Genomic DNA, 17389 nt, shown 5'->3' with positions numbered 1-17389 from the left:
GTACCACCTCCTCGATGTTAGCAATGAGAAGTCCTGGGTGATGGGTGTACTTTATGATGGATACAGTCTTTTTGAGGCATTACATTTTGAAGGTGTCCTGGATGCTGGGGAGGTTAGTGCTCATGATGGAGCTGGCTGAGTTTACAACTTTCTGAGGCTTTTTCCAATCCTGTGCAGTGGCCCCTCCAAACCATTCAGTGACGCAAATAGCTAGTATGCTCTCCACAGTACATGTAGAAATTTATGAGTGTCTTTGCTGACATCTCAAATCTCCTCAAACTCCTAATGAAATATAGCCACTGTAATTGCATCAATATATTGGGTCCAGAATAGATCCTCAGAGATGTTGACACTCAGGAACTTGAAACTGCTCACCCTCTCCACTTCTGGTCCCTTGATGAAGACCGTTGTGTATTCCCTCAACTTCCCTGACCTGAAGTCCACAATCAATTTCTTGGTCTTCCTGATGTTGAGTGCAAGGTTGTTCCTGCGGCACCACCCAATGAGCTGATCTATCTCAAAGTTCCAAGTTAATTAATTATCAAAATACATATATGTCACTATATACAACCCTGAGATTAATTAATAGAATGATAACCATAATAGAATCAATAAAAGACCACAGCAACTGGATGTTCAAACAGTGTGCAAAAGACACCAAAATGTGCAAATACAAAAAGAATGCAGTAATAATAATAAATATTGAGAATATGGGATGAAGAGTTCATGAAAGTGAGCCATAGGTTGTAGGAACATTTCGACGTTTCAGTGGGGGGTTGGAGGAAACTGGGTAGATCATCAGAGAGAAAAGGATTGGAGGGGAGCAGGCTACTGGAAAGTTGGAGTGAGTGAAGTTATCTCCTTGGGTTCAAGAGCCTGATGGTTGAGGGGTAATAACTGTTCCCGAAATTCTTTGCGTCCTGAGGCTCATGTACCTTCTTCCTGATGGCAGCAGCAAGAAGAGAGCAAACAGGAGGAAATCTGCAGATGCTGGAAATTCAAGCAACACACACAAAATGCTGGTGGAACTCAGCAGGCCAGGCAACATCGATAGGAAGAAGCGCTGTCGACATTTCGGGCCGAGACCCTTCGTCAGGACTAACCCACTCTGATATGTCTATCCATGGCCTCCTCTATTTGTCAAAATTAATCCACACTCAGGTTGGAGGAACAACACCTTATATACCGGCTGGGTAGCCTCCAACCTGATGGCATGAACATTGACTTCTCTAACTTCCTTTAATGCCCCTCCTCCCCTTCTTACCCCAGCCCCGACATATTTAGTTGTTTGACTGTTCTCCATCTCCCTCTGGTGCTCCCCCCCCCCCCCCACCTTTCTTTCTCCTGAGGCCTCCCATCCCATGATCCTTTCCCTTCTTCAGCTGTGTATCACTTTCACCAATCACCTTTCCAGCTCTCAGCTTCATCCCACCCCCTCCGGTCTTCTCCTATCATTTCGCATTTCCTCTTCCCCCACTACTTTGAAATCTCTCACTATCTTTCCTTTTGGTTAGTCCTGACGAAGGGTCTTGGCTCGAAACGTCGACAGCGCTTCTCCCTATAGATGCTGCCTGGCCCGCTGCGTTCCACCAGCATTTTGTGTGTGTTGCAGCAAGAAGAGAGCGTGACTTGAGTGGTGGGATCCCTGATGATGAATGCTGCTTTCCGTGCAGATGTGCTCAATGATGGGGAGGGATCTACCCCTGATGGATTGGGCGGATTCCACTACTTTTTGTGGGAGTTTACATTAGTGTTTTCATACCAGGATATGATGCAGCCAGTCAGTATACTCTCCACCACACATCTACAGATGTTTGTCAGAGTTTTAGTTGTCATGCCTAATCTTCACAAACTCCTAAGGAAGTAAAGGTGTTGCTGTGCTTTCTTCGTAGTTGCACTCACATGTTGGGCCCAGGATAGGTGCTCTGAAATGATAAGAGAGGAATTTTAAGTTGCTGAAGCACTGCATCTCTGATTCCTCAATGAGGACTGGCTCATGGACCTCCTGAAGACTCTAACGCTGGACAGCAAAGGTTTTTTGGAAATGTTGCTTCCTCAGAGATTTTTTGTAATTATGATGGACTGCGTGTAGAAATTTGGAGGAACAAGAAATTAACTTATATTAGTTATAATGCATTTAATTGCATAGCAGTGTTGACACTATGCAATAGTTCAACTAAGCTAAAAATGTTCTGTTGATGATTTTCGTTTATACTCAGTGTCTGAGGCTTCTCACTTAAGGGCCCAGCGTTGATGGATTCCAGTGGCCCTGATACCATTTCTCCATGACCACAGTGTCCAGCTGAAACATTTTACCATGCTCAGCACTGACAGCATCAAGATTTGCAGGGAAGAAACATGTTTGAAGCATGTTGCCGCTCAGCTGCAGATAGTTTGGTGTTCTGGTAGTTGCCAAGAAAATTTTTGACAGCATCCTTGAATGCCTTCTGTGTGATTTTCTCTGGTCCCGTTAAAAGTTCTTCGAACTGCCTGTTGCTGATTATCTGTTTGATTTGTAGACCAACAAAAAAGCCTTCCTTAATCTTGACATCAGTTATTCTGGGAAATATCTGTTTCAAATGTCAAAGGCCTTCACCTTCCTTCTTTATTACTCTCACAAAATTTTTCATAACCTGCAGTTTTGTATGAAGAGGAGGCAAAAATAATCTTTATTGGGTCTATAAGTGGCTTATGTGCCACACATTTCTGCCCCGGAACCAAATGATTATGGAGTGGACAATCCTTTTTAATGTGGTAAGATTCATTAGCTCGGTTGTCCCACTCACACACGGAACAACAGTACTTGGTGTATCCGAGCTGTGTTCCTAGTAGCAGCGTTTGAAGGGTGGACGTTGCCGAGTGGTACCGAAGGGTGGACGTTGCCGAGTGGTATTGAAGGGTGGACGTTGCCGAGTGGTATTGAAGGGTGGATGTTGCCGAGTGGTATTGAAGGGTGGACGTTGCCGAGTGATACCGAAGGGTGGAGGTTGCCGAGTGGTACCGAAGGGTGGATGTTGCCGAGTGGTACCGAAGGGTGGACGTTGCCGAGTGGTACCGAAGGGTGGACGTTGCCGAGTGGTATTGAAGGGTGGACGTTGCCGAGTGGTATTGAAGGGTGGACGTTGCCGAGTGGTATTGAAGGGTGGACGTTGCCGAGTGGTACCGAAGGGTGGACGTTGCCGAGTGATACCGAAGGGTGGACGTTGCCGAGTGGTATTGAAGGGTGGACGTTGCCGACTGGTATTGAAGGGTGGACGTTGCCGAGTGGTATTGAAGGGTGGACGTTGCCGAGTGATATTGAAGGGTGGACGTTGCCGAGTGGTATTGAAGGGTGGACGTTGCCGAGTGATACCGAAGGGTGGACGTTGCCGAGTGGTATTGAAGGGTGGACGTTGCCGAGTGGTATTGAAGGGTGGACGTTGCCGAGTGGTATCGAAGTGTGGACGTTGCCGAGTGGTATCGAAGGGTGGACGTTGCCGAGTGGTATTGAAGGGTGGACATTGCCGAGTGATACCGAAGGGTGGACGTTGCCGAGTGGTATTGAAGGGTGGATGTTGCCGAGTGATACCGACGGGTGGACGTTGCCGAGTGATACCGAAGGGTGGACGTTGCCGAGTGATACCGAAGGGTGGACGTTGCCGAGTGGTATTGAAGGGTGGACGTTGCCGAGTGGTATCGAAGGGTGGACGTTGCCGAGTGGTATCGAAGGGTGGACGTTGCCGAGTGATACCGATGGGTGGACGTTGCCGAGTGATACCGAAGGGTGGACGTTGCTGAGTGGTACCGAAGGGTGGACGTTGCCGAGTGGTACCGAAGGGTGGACGTTGCCGAGTGGTACCGAAGGGTGGACGTTGCCGAGTGGTATTGAAGGGTGGACGTTGCCGAGTGATACCGAAGGGTGGACGTTGCCGAGTGATACCGAAGGGTGGACGTTGCCGAGTGGTACCGAAGGGTGGACGTTGCCGAGTGATACCGAAGGGTGGACGTTGCTGATTGGTATTGAAGGGTGGACGTTGCCGAGTGGTATTGAAGGGTGGACGTTGCCGTGTGGTATTGAAGGGTGGATGTTGCCGAGTGATACCGAAGGGTGGACGTTGCCGAGTGATACCGAAGGGTGGACGTTGCCGAGTGGTATTGAAGGGTGGACGTTGCCGAGTGATACCGAAGGGTGGACGTTGCCGAGTGATACCGAAGGGTGGACGTTGCTGAGTGGTACCGAAGGGTGGACGTTGCCGAGTGGTACCGAAGGGTGGACGTTGCCGAGTGGTACCGAAGGGTGGACGTTGCCGAGTGGTATTGAAGGGTGGACGTTGCCGAGTGATACCGAAGGGTGGACGTTGCCGAGTGATACCGAAGGGTGGACGTTGCCGAGTGGTATTGAAGGGTGGACGTTGCCGAGTGATACCGAAGGGTGGACGTTGCCGAGTGATACCGAAGGGTGGACGTTGCCGAGTGGTATTGAAGGGTGCACGTTGCCGAGTGGTATTGAAGGGTGGACGTTGCCGAGTGATACTGAAGGGTGGACGTTGCCGAGTGATACCGAAGGGTGGACGTTGCCGAGTGATACCGAAGGGTGGACGTTGCCGAGTGGTATTGAAGGGTGGACGTTGCCGAGTGATACCGAAGGGTGGACGTTGCCGAGTGATACCGAAGGGTGGACGTTGCCGAGTGATACCGAAGGGTGGACGTTGCTGATTGGTACCGAAGGGTGGACGTTGCTGATTGGTACTGACGGGTAGATATTGCCGTTGTGTAACAGCTCAGCTTTCAGGTTTAACATTAAAGAATCAACAAAAACACGTCATTCTTGTGGATCATGCTGACAACCCAGAACAGGTCCAGGCATGCCTGCACAAGACAGAAAGTTTTTCAGCTTACATTGTGGGCAACATTTGAATTGACTTATATTGTGAATTGAAATAACAATATAGTTGATTGCTGAAACATTGTGCATGATAGGAAAACTTCATGGTTATCTTCATGATCCGCAGCCCGAAAGTCGTAAGCTACACCCTGAAGTATTCAGGAAGCAGGAATCTTTGTTGTCCCGTGTTCATCTCTTTGGACTTGCTGACATTGAATAAGAGGCCATTGTTGTGGCACCACTCAGTCAGGTTTTCAGTCTCTGTCTTGTATGTTGATTACTCACCACCTTTGATTCAGCCCGTGACTGGTGATGTCAGAAAGCTTGAAAGTGGCTTTTGAACTCTGCTTGGCCATACGGTCCCAAGTGCATAGCAAGTAGAGCAGGGGACACAGCCTTGTGGTGCACCTGTGCTGATGGAGATGTTGCCAGTCCGAACTGACTGGGAGAAGTGAGGAAATCGAGGATCTAATTACACAAGGCAAGGTTTTGAAACTTATTAATTAGTTTTGAGGGGATGAGAGTATCGAATGCTGAGATGTAGTCGATAAGAACTATCCTGACGTATGCATCTTTGCCACCCAGATGTTCCAAGGTTGAGTGAAGAGCGAGTGAGATGGCATCTGTTGTGGACATGTTGCTCCGGTAGGCAAATTGGAGCGGATGCAAATAGCTTATCAGGCAAGATTGATGTGTTTCATCGCTATCCTCTCAAAACACTTCATCACTGTGGACGTAAGTGCTACTGGATGAAAGTCATTGAGGCAGGTTACCACGTTCTTCTTTAGTGATTAAAGCCTGCTTGAAGCTGGTGGGTACCTCAGACTGCTGAAGTGAGAAGTTAAACGTCTCAGTGAACATCCCACCAGACGACCAGCGCAGGTCTTTAGTATTTGGCTGGGTCCAGCATCTGGGCTGGATGTGTTTTTGTGGGTTCACCCTCCTGAAGGGTGCTCGCGTATTGATTCCTGTTTAGTCCGGAATTGCCACTTCCCTTAATTGCAGGATTCTGCAGAGAGTGGTGCAGACAGCCCAGCGCATCCGTAGTTCTACACTTCCCACGATTCAGGACGTTTACAAAGAGAGGTGTGTAAAAAGGGCCATTGGGGACCTGAGTCACCCCAACCACAATCTATTCCAGCTGCTACCATCTGGGAAAGGGTACCATAGCATAAAAGCCAGGACCAACAGGCTTTTTCCACCAAACCATCATACTGATGAACTCACGCTGATTTGAGTGTACTCTATGTTACATTGATTGTTCTATTTATTATAAATTACTAAGATTGCACATTGTACATGTAACCCCCTGGGTCGCCTCAGGCTCGCTCAGCTCATTTCGTCTAGGGGGAGCAGCCTTCGGCCCCGCCAAACTGGGTAATCAGTTGGTGTGGATGCTGTGTGATGTCCCCGCCTCGCCCAAAAACAGACAGTACACCATAAGCGATTAAATGAGTACAATTTATAAAGGTTACTATAACTAAGTGATTAATAATGATACAGTATATATGAAGAGAAAAAAAATAAAGAAAAGGCGCCAAACTTATCAAAGTCCAAACCACTTTGTGCACAACCGTTGGAGCTCAATTTCTGAAGTCTTCTGGCCACCATTCGATCCCCTCCGAACTCCTCGACTCGCAGCTCAGGACCCTCCGAACTCCTCGACTCTCCAAACAGCTGAGGACCCTCCGAGTGGTCAACCAAGCACATCTAGCTTCATCCCCCCCCTCCTCGGAGAATCTCCCGGCCTCGGACCCCCCTTTGGGGTCCGATCCTCGCCCAGCTTAGAGCATTGAGTCCTCTCTCTCGACCCCCTCGCGCCGATCTGCCCAAAAGCCCGTCAACAAAAGCTTACAGACTCAGAAGAAAGAACATTAATCCCCATTTGGTTTACAAAGGAATACCATTCTCGTTATCAGTAAATTAGCATTCCCGCTAGTTAACAAAAGGAAACCCTTTCCCAACAGTAACAAAGAGAAAAAAGAAACCCCCTTTATACACTTCCTCCACCAAATAAAAGTCATGTCCTCATGACTACTAAATAACTCGCCACCTTTCCTGCCAACACACCGTAACCCAAGCACAAACAGTGACATCTCCTCCCCACACAGTAACCCTCACGCCCTGTTTTTCAGGCGCTACTTAGGCCAACTATCTGGGAGTTCCCTAACCCTTCTGAGACCTCCGTACCCCCTCACCTAAACCCTTCAGGCTCGGACACAACTGGGGATACCTTGGGCCCACTACCAACTCCTCTCTCAACCTCTCACTCATGCCCCACACTGCACACAGCTAACCCTCCCCGCCTCACCTGACTCAATGGGAGAAGGGCCAAAGGTCTCTTCCTCAATCGAGGGAAAGTCAGCAAAAGGCAGCATGTACCACACATCCAGCACATCATCCATCGAATCTGTATTCTAACTCATTCCTGTGATCAGTAGCTGCTGTTTGATCTTCTCCAAACGGAAACACGTGGCCTGCACTGCTCCCGCAGTCTCTTCAGCCTCCTGTTCAGTATTCACTGCACTTCTCTCTAGCTTTTTCTCCCTCATGACTTCTTCCAGATCAACTTTCAGGTTTTGCACTTCATTTGAACTGTCGATGGTCATCTTCAGGTTCCCTTCCAGCTTCCGCTTCTCTCTTCTGAGATTCGTCTGTAATTTCTTCACCTCCGCAAACTCCCCTCTCCGGGTTCTCAGTTTGCTATTACCCTCAGTCAGACAACTTTCTTCATTCTCTCCAACTTGTAAGTCTTCCGACTGGTTCCAGATCACTTTCTCCAGTCTCTCCGTCTTCATTTCAAACTTGATTCCGTAGAGACAGTCACTCACGAGCTACGACCTTCGCCAGCCCTGGCACGTGTCCCGAAAACACTTTAACTCGGTAGTTCTCAGCTGCTCCTGCAACGACCTCACTTCATATTCTCCTGAGGCAAATCCAAACACCAAGAGATCATCCACATACACCAAAACTCCAAACACCTCCACATCCCCTATGGTCTTCCACCTGCCCCACAGGAAGGTTGCAAGGGCTCCGGATATGCCCTGTGGCATCTTTTCAGACCCGAAGGCTCCTAGGGAATTTATAACGGCCGTCTTCTCCTTGTTGGCCCCACTCATCGGGATCTGGCAACATCCACTCCTCAGATCCAGCACCTTAAACCATTTCGCACCACTCAGACAGGCCATCGCCTCTCCGGCCCTCAGGGCCATATTCTGGTCACTGACAGTGCGCCTCTTCAACGCACTATAATCCATACACACGCTGCCTACGTCTTCCATGGCTTCAGGGGCCAGTCGCCGCAACCTCTCTCTCTCCGAGGTGTCTTCAGCAGTCAACTCCGCTCCCTCGTAGTATTTCGCAGCATCCACTAAGAGGGTCTCACCCTCAGATACTTCCCCCAGGCCGTACCGCCACTGGCTCTTGTTTTAATTCGGTATCAGCCCAATGCTGCTACACACGTCCACACAAGCAGCTCGAAACTCTGGGTGCATCGACAATGCCTCCAAACAACGTTCACCCGCCTCTTCCGGGCAGGCCCCCAAGCACGCCAGCAGGATATTGGTTCTCTCTAGAACAGAAACGCTGCCCGTCTCAACAGGGTCCGGACACATCAGCATTAACGATTCCTGAACCTCAGTCTCCTCCACATTTGCCTCCAAGAACTCCATTTTCACTGACCAACAACCGTCGTCTGGATAATCACCGGCACCGGTACCCCGAATCTCCAGTGTCCTCAATGTCGTCAAGGGTAAATGCTTCCAATAACGGTTATGAAACAAACTGTACAGCAACTTCACCGGTGCCCCGGTGCCGAGGATGGCTTTAACTTGACTTCCATCCATCCGTAACAACACCTGTGCGCATGGCCCCTCTAAGCCTTCAGGAATAGAGTCTGTTCCTTTCGGGAGTTCTTTGGTACATTGCTGGGAACGTGCTCCCCCAGAGACCCCAAGCCATTCCCCCACTGGGCCTCCTCTAAGTTTCCCGACACCTCTCGAATCAACGGAACTGATCCCCTTGGCACCACAAGCAATTTATCTGCCCCCCTAGGCAAAAAGGGATACCCTAAAAACTTCCCACCAATCTCCTGCCATGGATATGATAAGCCCCCCCAGCTGTGGCATTTGACTTCCAGTCGAACCACACACATTTTCCCACACTTTCCCAGAACTGGCAGCGGTCACTTCGAAGTAATTGCGCCTGACAGTTCTAACAAAGTCACCAGCCCGCCTACTCAAACTTTCAACCCGTCCCTGTCGCTTTTCCTCAGCCAAGCACTGCCACTCACCCAACAACTGAGGGGTCCGCTCCGCCCACGCCTCCGCCCCTTTAGGGCTGGACGTTATTCCAACAACCGGGCGGAGCTCACCACTGCTGAAACATCCCAACCTGTCACTCCTCACTCTCCAAACAGTACGGACAACCCATGGTCCCACCGCCATTTCGTCAGCACTAGTCGGAACTCGAACAACGACCTCCAGGCTACCAACAGCAGCCACCCCACCCAACACACACGTAGCGATAACCAGCAATCACACACCCACAAAGGCACACCAGCCCTTCGCCGCAGACACAATTTAAAGAGGGTGATCACACAGCTTCCACAGAAATCAATCCCGGACGAGCACCCCACAATGTAACCCCCTGGGTCGCCTCAGGCTCGCTCAGCTCATTTTGTCTAGGGGGAGCAGCCTTCGGCCCCGCCAAACTGGGTAATCAGCTGGTGTGGATGCTGTGTGATGTCCCCTCCTCGCCCAAAAACAGACAGTACACCATAAGCGATTAAATGAGTACAATTTATAAAGGTTACTATAACTGATTAATAACGATACAGTATATATGAAGAGAAAAAAAATAAAGAAAAGGCGCCAAACTTATCAAAGTCCAAACCACTTCGTGCACAACCGTTGGAGCTCAATTACTGAAGTCTTCTGGCCACCATTCAATCCCCTCCGAACTCCTCGACTCGCAGCTCAGGACCCTCTGAACTCCTCGACTCTCCAAACAGCTCAGGACCCTCCGAGTGGTCAACCAAGCACATCTAGCTTCATCCCCCCCCTCCTCGGAGAATCTCCCGGCCTCGGACCCCCCTTTGGGGTCCGATCCTCGCCCAGCTTAGAGCATTGAGTCCTCTCTCTCGACCCCCTCGCGCCGATCTGCCCAAAAGCCCGTCAACAAAAGCTTACAGACTCAGAAGAAAGAACATTAATCCCCATTTGGTTTACAAAGGAATACAATTCTCGTTATCAGTAAATTAGCATTCCTGCTAGTTAATAAAAGGAAACCCTTTCCCAACAGTAACAAAGAAAAAAAGAAACCCCCTTTACATACATTTAGACAGAGACATAACAGAAAGATTTTTACTCACGTATGTGAGGGATGTAAGAACTAAAGTCATTTCAATTGAACTTTGTCTGTGAGATAGCCTTCAGGAGATCGTACCTGGACCCCTTGCTCCTTTCTTGATTGACAGACTTGATTGCCTCTGATCTGGCCCTCAGCAGATTGCAGATCTCATGGTTCATCCAGGTTTCTGGTTGGGGAAGACACTGAATGATCTTGCGGGGATACACTTGTCTACAACTGTTTTTAATAAAGTCCATGACAACCCCAGTTATTCATTCAGATCCACAGATGAGTCCCTGGGCACAGCCCAGTCCACTGACTCAAAGCCATCTTGTAGCCACTTCTGCCTCCCTCGACCAGCCCTTTGCTGTCCTAATCCCTGGTGGATTAGAACTGAGGTGTGTTTGTGTTGAACACTGAGCTGTAGTCGATAAACAGCAGCCTGACTTAGGTATTGCAATTACCCAAGTGACCCAAGGTTAAGTGGAGAGCCGGTGAGATTGCATCTGCTGTCACCCTATGGTGGCAATTAGCTAATTACAGGGAGTCCAAGAGTTGATTATAGCCATGTCCAATCTCTCAAAGCACTTCATTGCAGTTGATATGAGTGCCACTGGGCAGTGGTCATCGAAGCAGCTCACCCTTTGGGCACTGGTATGATTGTTGCCCTTTTGAAGCAGACGGGAACCTCTGACTGCAGCAGTGAGATTGAAGGATGTCCTTGAACAGTCCCATCAGTTGGTTGGCACAGGTTTTGAGATCTCCACCAGGTACCTCATCAGGGCCTAATGCCTTGCAACGGTTCACCCTCTTGAAAGATATCTGATGTCAGCCTCCAAGACAGAGATCACGAGGTCACTGACTGCTACAGAGATTCGCACAAGTATAGGCTTATTCACCCTTTCAAAGTGTACATAAAAAAAGCCTTGAGCTCACCCGGGAGTGAAGCATCACAGTCATTCGTGATGTTAGGTTTTGCTTTATAGGAAGTAGTGCCCCGCAAACCCTGCCAGAACTGGTGTGCATCCAATTCTGTCTCCAACTTCAATATGCCTTCCATAGATTGCACCTGGACTTCTTGTTTAGTTCTGGATTGCTGGCCTTGAACTCCACAGGTCTGTCCCTTAGAAAACTGCGAGTATCCTGGTTTATCCACAGCTTTTGGTTTGGGTATGTCTGGTATGTTCTTGAAGGCACACACTCATCCACACAGATTTTAATGAAATTAGTGACAACTGTGGCATATTCATTTAGACTCGATACTGTCCACTCCACTGACTCACTGTGAGTGTCTCCCTTGACCATACCTACTTGGTCCTCACCACTGTTGGTATGGTCTTTAGTCTCTGTCTAGAAGCTGGGAGTAGGAGTACAGCCAGGTGATTGGACTTTCCAAAGTGTGGCGTGGGATGGCGCAGTAAACGTTCTTGATGATGGACTAACAGTGGTCAAGTGTGCTAGCTCCTCTGGTCACACAGGCCTCTTCAGGTTAGCCTGGTTGAAACCTCGCATGATGATGGGGAAAGCGTCAGGGTGTGTAGTTTCGTGCCTGCTGTTTACATGTGCACGTCATGACACACAGTTACATTGGCGCCATGATAACGTAGCAGTGTGTTAATACAGCACAGGGCATTGCGGAGTCAGAGTTGAATTCTGGTATCGTTCTGACTCTGTTCGTCCTCCCAGTGGAATGCATGGGTTTTCCTCAGGTGTTCCAGTTTCCTCCCAACGTCCAAAGACGTACCAAGTAGATTAACTGGTCATTGAAAAATTGTTTTGTGATTTGTTTAGGGTTAATCGGGTTTGTCTGGGGTTGCTCGAAGGGCCGGAAAGGCCTACTCTGCACTGTATCATTAAAAAATTTTTTAAATGTCCCTTGTATCACTAAGCAAGGAATTTTAACTTCTTGAAGTTTCCCAGACACTGCACATCGGCACTGATATGGCTAAAGGTGTGGGAAAGAAGACTTGGACACTGAACCTTCATTCTTTACACAGGGTGACAGCATTTAACAGTACTTTATTGGCTGTGAAGTATTTCAGCTGCTGATTTCCCTCCTGTTTTTCCATTTTCCTCAGTAATACCTTTTGACCTCTGGGTTTCATGAGTCTGATAGAATCCAGCATTTCTGACAATGAAGAACCATTTCAGCTCATTGACTTTGGTCTGACCAGTGAGGGTGATGTATGACGATCACTGATCCCAAAGACATATTACTGAGATCAGGGTATGGGTTGATACTTGGGATTTCTACATCTGCAGGACATGAATCCCAAAAGGAAGATTGATGGACATCTGACATATGGGATAGAGTTGTCCGGAAACAGGCCCTTCAGCCCATTACATCCATATCAACTTTTTAGCCCCGTTGCCCTCATGAGGACTCTATCTTTCTTGTGTATGGCAGCAATCAATACATAGAGGTAATCTTGGAACATTCTGCAAGGGTGAGCAACTTCCTGAATGGATGTAAGACATAGTATGTATGTTGCAGCGTGGCCAAGTGGTTAAACCTTTGGGCTGGCTATCTGAAGGTCGTCAGTTCGAGCCTCAGCCGAGGCAGTGTGTGTGTCCTTGAGCAAGGCACTTAACCACGCACTGCTCCTGCACATTTATAGCCCAGTGGTGTGGGTTGGTGCAGTGTGGACAAGACAAAAGTTTGGGGTCTGGGGTGTTCTGCACTCATTTGCTTCTGGAGCAGTTTTGTGTTGTCTGAGATTTTCAGCACACCACTCATCATCCCTGATCATCAGCAGAGCCCCCCCCGGCCGCATCTATGAACGAAATGTTGTCGTGCTGCTGTGGGCCATCTGATGGGAATTTCTATCCATCCTTCCCTTGTGATGAACGAGCTTTGTCTGAAACGACCCATTCCATTGTCCTGACAATAATGTCTCTCTGTTTAAAACCAGGGCGCACCTGCTGGATTTTGTTGGTTTTGTTCATGTTTTTTTTTAAGAGTTATTAAGTGTTGCAGTTACATTGAAGATGTAATGTGGGGATAGTCTGAATGTTTTACAACTTCCACTAATCACTGGCCTTTTCTCTTCCAGCTGTCATCACACAAAAGAAGCCAGAAGATTAACATCCCGCTGCTCAGTGAGGTCAGGTTTATTTCTATTTCTTTTGGAATATTCTGCCCACAAGCCTGAGTCTTGGTTAAATATCTGCTTCCCTGAATATGAGCTGGCAGGAGTGCGGAGCTACAACGTAAGATTAAGCTGGGGGCCCTCAAAATCTCAGGAATTCTCTGCGCCGGAAGGTAGTGGGGGCCAGATGATAAGATGTGTTTAAGTTTGAGATAAATTTGGGGTTGCATGGTAGAGTAGCGGTTAGCAGAGTGTGTTGGACAGTACCAGTGACCCAGGTTCTGTAAGGAGCTTGTACGTTCTCCCCGTGACCGTGTGGGGTTTCTCCGGGTCCTCTGGTTTCCTCTTGCAGTCCAAAGACGTGCCGGTTGGGAGGTTAATCGGTCATTGTAAATTATTGGGTGGTGAGGCTAGGATTAAGTTGAGACCTTTTGGTAGGATTGGAGGAAAAAGAAGATGAGAAGATTTAAAAGTTGGGGGGGTGGGAGGGAGAATTGCAAGGTGATAGTTGAACCCAGGAGGAGACATGGTGAAGTAAGGAGCTGGGTGAAGGAGAAATGGGGCTGGAGAAGGGGGAGTCTGATGATAGGGGAGGACAGGGGGCCGTGGAAGAAAGAAAAAGGGGGAGGAGCACCAGAGGGAGGTGATGGGCTGGAGATAAGGTGGAGAGGGAAAAGGGGATGGGAAATGATGAAAGAGAGAGGGGGTGGAGGCATTACCGGAAGTTCACGAACAAAATCAATGTTCATGCCACCGATTTGGAGGCTAACCAGCGGAATGTAAGAACACTTATTCTGCGCTGTATATCAATGAGTAAGTAAATATATAACTAAAACATCGAGGTTATGGTGAACTAAAAGAGAAGAGAATTTGAGACCGGCATAGATCAGTGATGATCGTTAGGGTTATTATCAGGTACACCAGGGTCCAAAGAAATTCCTTGTTTCTTGTGAAGCTCACAGAGTAATCAGTACACGTAATAATAAATGCAACCATAAATACTGTGATGAGCAGGAGCAGAGTGGTACAAAGGATGAGTGGCAGTTGTCCCTGGGTTACATCAGCTACTACCCATCGGTGAGGAGCAGCAGGCTGCTTGCTCTCTCAGAATAATTGATGCACCGGCAGCTCTCGCTGATGTCATTCCATCAGCTTTAAGCGGGATTATATAGAATTAACTGACCAGAGGTGAACCATTTGTTGCAGTCTGTCCAAAGTTTATGGTTATTAGTTCACTTATGGTTCACTTCCTTCTCCTGAATGTGTGCAATCAGCTTCCCTGTAAGTGCATCTGTAGAGTTTGCCTCAAACACTCCCTGTGGTGCTGAATTCTACATTCCCACACTCTCCGGGTCAACAATTATTTTCTATTTTTTGAGACGTGGAGTCTCCTCATAACAGCTGGAATTCATTGTTCTCCTACCCAGAACCATGTATCAATGGCTGCTTGCTCTGAACTGTGTAGGTTTATTATTGGACACCTCTGCTGACTCACAGCTCAGTTATGAACTGGTTTCGAGGCTCAGTTCTGTGAGTGTGTCTGTTTCCACCCAGCCCCCAGGGCTGGGCAACTCCCCTTGGGGTAGAAATGGAGACTGTTCTTTACATTGTACAGTGATTGCTGACTTTATTTGCCTATGAAGTGGAGACTGCCAGCTCTCAGGGCAGAGCCTGCAATCCCATTCCCTGTAATGGTTATATCCCTGTAACCCTTCTCTCACTTTTGGGAAGCTGTTGGTGTCAATTGTTAAGGATGGGGTGATGGACTACTTGGTGTCACAGGATAAGATAGGAGGAAGTCAACATGCTTTTCTTAAGGGAAAATCTTGCCTGACAAACCTGCTAGAATTCTTTGAGATTATACGTAGGATAGATAAAGGATGTAATGGATGTTGTATATTTGGACTTTTAAAAGGCCTTTGACAAGGTGCCACACATGAGGCTGCTTACGAGTAAAAAGCTCATGGTATTACAGGAAAGTTACTGGCATGGTTAGAGCATTGGCTGATTGGTAGGAGGCAACAAGTTGGAATAAAAAGATCCTTTTCTGGTTGGCTGCCAGTGACTAGTGGTGACCTGCAAGGGTCGGTGTTGGGACCACTGCATTTTATGCTGTATATAAATGATTTAGATGATGGAATAGGTGGCTTTGTTGCCAAGTTTGCAGTTGACACGAAGATTGGTGGAGGGGCAGGTAGTGTTGAGGAAACAGAAGGAATTAGACAGATTAGGATAGTGAGGAAGAAAGTGACAAACGAAATACAATGTTGGAAAAGGCATGGTAATGCATTTTGCTAGTAGAAGTAAATGTGCAAGTTATCTTTAAAATGGGGAGAGTGTCCAGAAATCTGAGATGTAAAGGGACTTGGTAGTCCTTGTGCAGAACACCCTAAAGGTTAACTTGCAGGTTGAGTCAGTGGTGAGGAAGGCAAATGCAATGTTGCGATTCATTGCAAGAAGTCTAGAATACGAGAGCAGGGAAAAGAAAAGATGAGCTGGCATTGGAGAGGAGGTTCACAAGAATGATTCCGGGAATGAAAGGGTTACCGTATGAGCAACATTCGATGGCTCTGGGTCTGTACTCACTGGAATTCAGGAGGATAGGGTGGGGGGATCTTATTGAAACCTTTCCAATGTTGAAAGGCCTTTACTAAGTAGATGTGGAAAGGATGTTTCCTGTGGTGGGGGAGTGCACGGCAGGAGGGCATAGCCCCTGGATAGAGTGTGTCCATTTATAACAGAGATGCGGAGAAATTTCTTTCGCCAGAAGCTGGTGAATTTGTGGAATTTGTTGCTGCAGGTGTTTATGGAGGCCAGGTCATTGGGTGTATTTTCAGGCAGAGCGTTAAAAGTTTTTGATTGGCCATTGCATCAGAGGTTATGGGGAGAAGGTCAGGGAGTGGGGCTGAGGAGGGGTAAAAAGGATCAGCTGTGACTGAATGGTAGAGCAGACTGGATGGGTCAAATGGCCTAATTCCACTCGATGGTCTTATCAGTTCACTCCGTGGAAAGACCTGCCAGGTATGTGAGAAACCTCTGCCAGTCTTCCTGCCACACATCCACATGACCGTTAACCTTATAACTGGCACTTTGCAGGGAAGTGGCTAAAGCAGCCGGAGAACCCATGGGATTACAGGGATACATGCAAACTCCACTCAGACTGCACCTGTCAAGATTCAATTTCAGTTGCTGGACCTGCTGTATCGCTGTGCTAGCTCAGTCAAGAAAATGCCCCAAATATGCATTAAACTGAGAAAGCAATGGCTGAGTGAATTATTTAGCATCCTTTGTAAGATGCTCAGGTGCAGCAACTGCACATGCAGCCGTTAGCGTGACGGTATTATGGCTGAGTTTGGAGTTCAATCCCAGTGTCCACTGTAAGGAGTTTCTGTACATCCTCCCTGTGGGATGCGTGGGATCTCTCTGGGTCCTCTGGTTTCCTCCCACAGCACAAAGACATCAGTTAATTGGTCATTTCGTGATGAGTTTCAGGTTAAATCAGGGTTGCTGGGAATTGCTGGGCAGTGTAAGCTGAAAGGGCCAGGAGAGCCAATTCCACACTGTATCTCTAAATAAATCGATAGAGTAAAATAAAATAATTTAAAAAGCATATGCTCTCAACTTTTGTCCAAAATCTTCCCCCAGATTGTTGGTAGGTGAGGAAGTGTTCTGGGTTATACCTCAATTGTTAAGTATCGTATCTGGTCAAAAACACATTGCTGTTGGTAGAAGTTCACTCTATATTAGCTTGGCGGCTGCTTTTGCAGCAGTGTTGGCTCGGCTGCTGGAGAATACCCTGGGGCTGTGGAATGCACAATTTCAGTGCCAGTTCTTCCATGGAGTGAGTGAGACCTTGTGGTCAGTGTTTACCTCGAAGCAGCCCAGCGTGGTAATTAAATCTTCCAAACTGCTACACATGGACTTTTCCTCGGTGCTGCATGGAAAATGTCTTTTGTTGTTGTCAGAAGTGAAGAATTATCCTTGCTCATTCACAGCCTAACCTCCCCCCCCCCGCCGTTCTCTGTGCTACTCTTCATTCATGTTTTGAATAGTTTTCTGCGTGTGGCAGACTCGCACTTGAGGAATC

The 17389-nt window shown here is 48.0% G+C and overlaps 1 protein-coding gene across 5 annotated transcripts in view; it reads left to right on the top strand.

The window, feature by feature from the left end:
* tln2b (talin 2b) overlaps nt 1-17389 on the top strand; it is a 352925-nt gene that overhangs the window by 60188 nt on the left and 275348 nt on the right. For all 5 annotated transcript variants that reach the window (XM_059945979.1, XM_059945982.1, XM_059945978.1 and 2 more), the window contains exon 2: nt 13267-13317. The gene's annotated coding sequence lies outside the window, so the exon portion shown is untranslated. The remainder of the gene's footprint in view (nt 1-13266; nt 13318-17389) is intronic.

The sequence above is a fragment of the Hypanus sabinus genome, chromosome 21 (assembly GCF_030144855.1).
Source record: "Hypanus sabinus isolate sHypSab1 chromosome 21, sHypSab1.hap1, whole genome shotgun sequence".
Taxonomy (NCBI): Eukaryota; Metazoa; Chordata; class Chondrichthyes; order Myliobatiformes; family Dasyatidae; genus Hypanus; species Hypanus sabinus.
The sequence above is the reverse complement of the archived record's forward strand: the minus strand, read 5'-3'. Positions and strand labels throughout refer to the sequence as shown.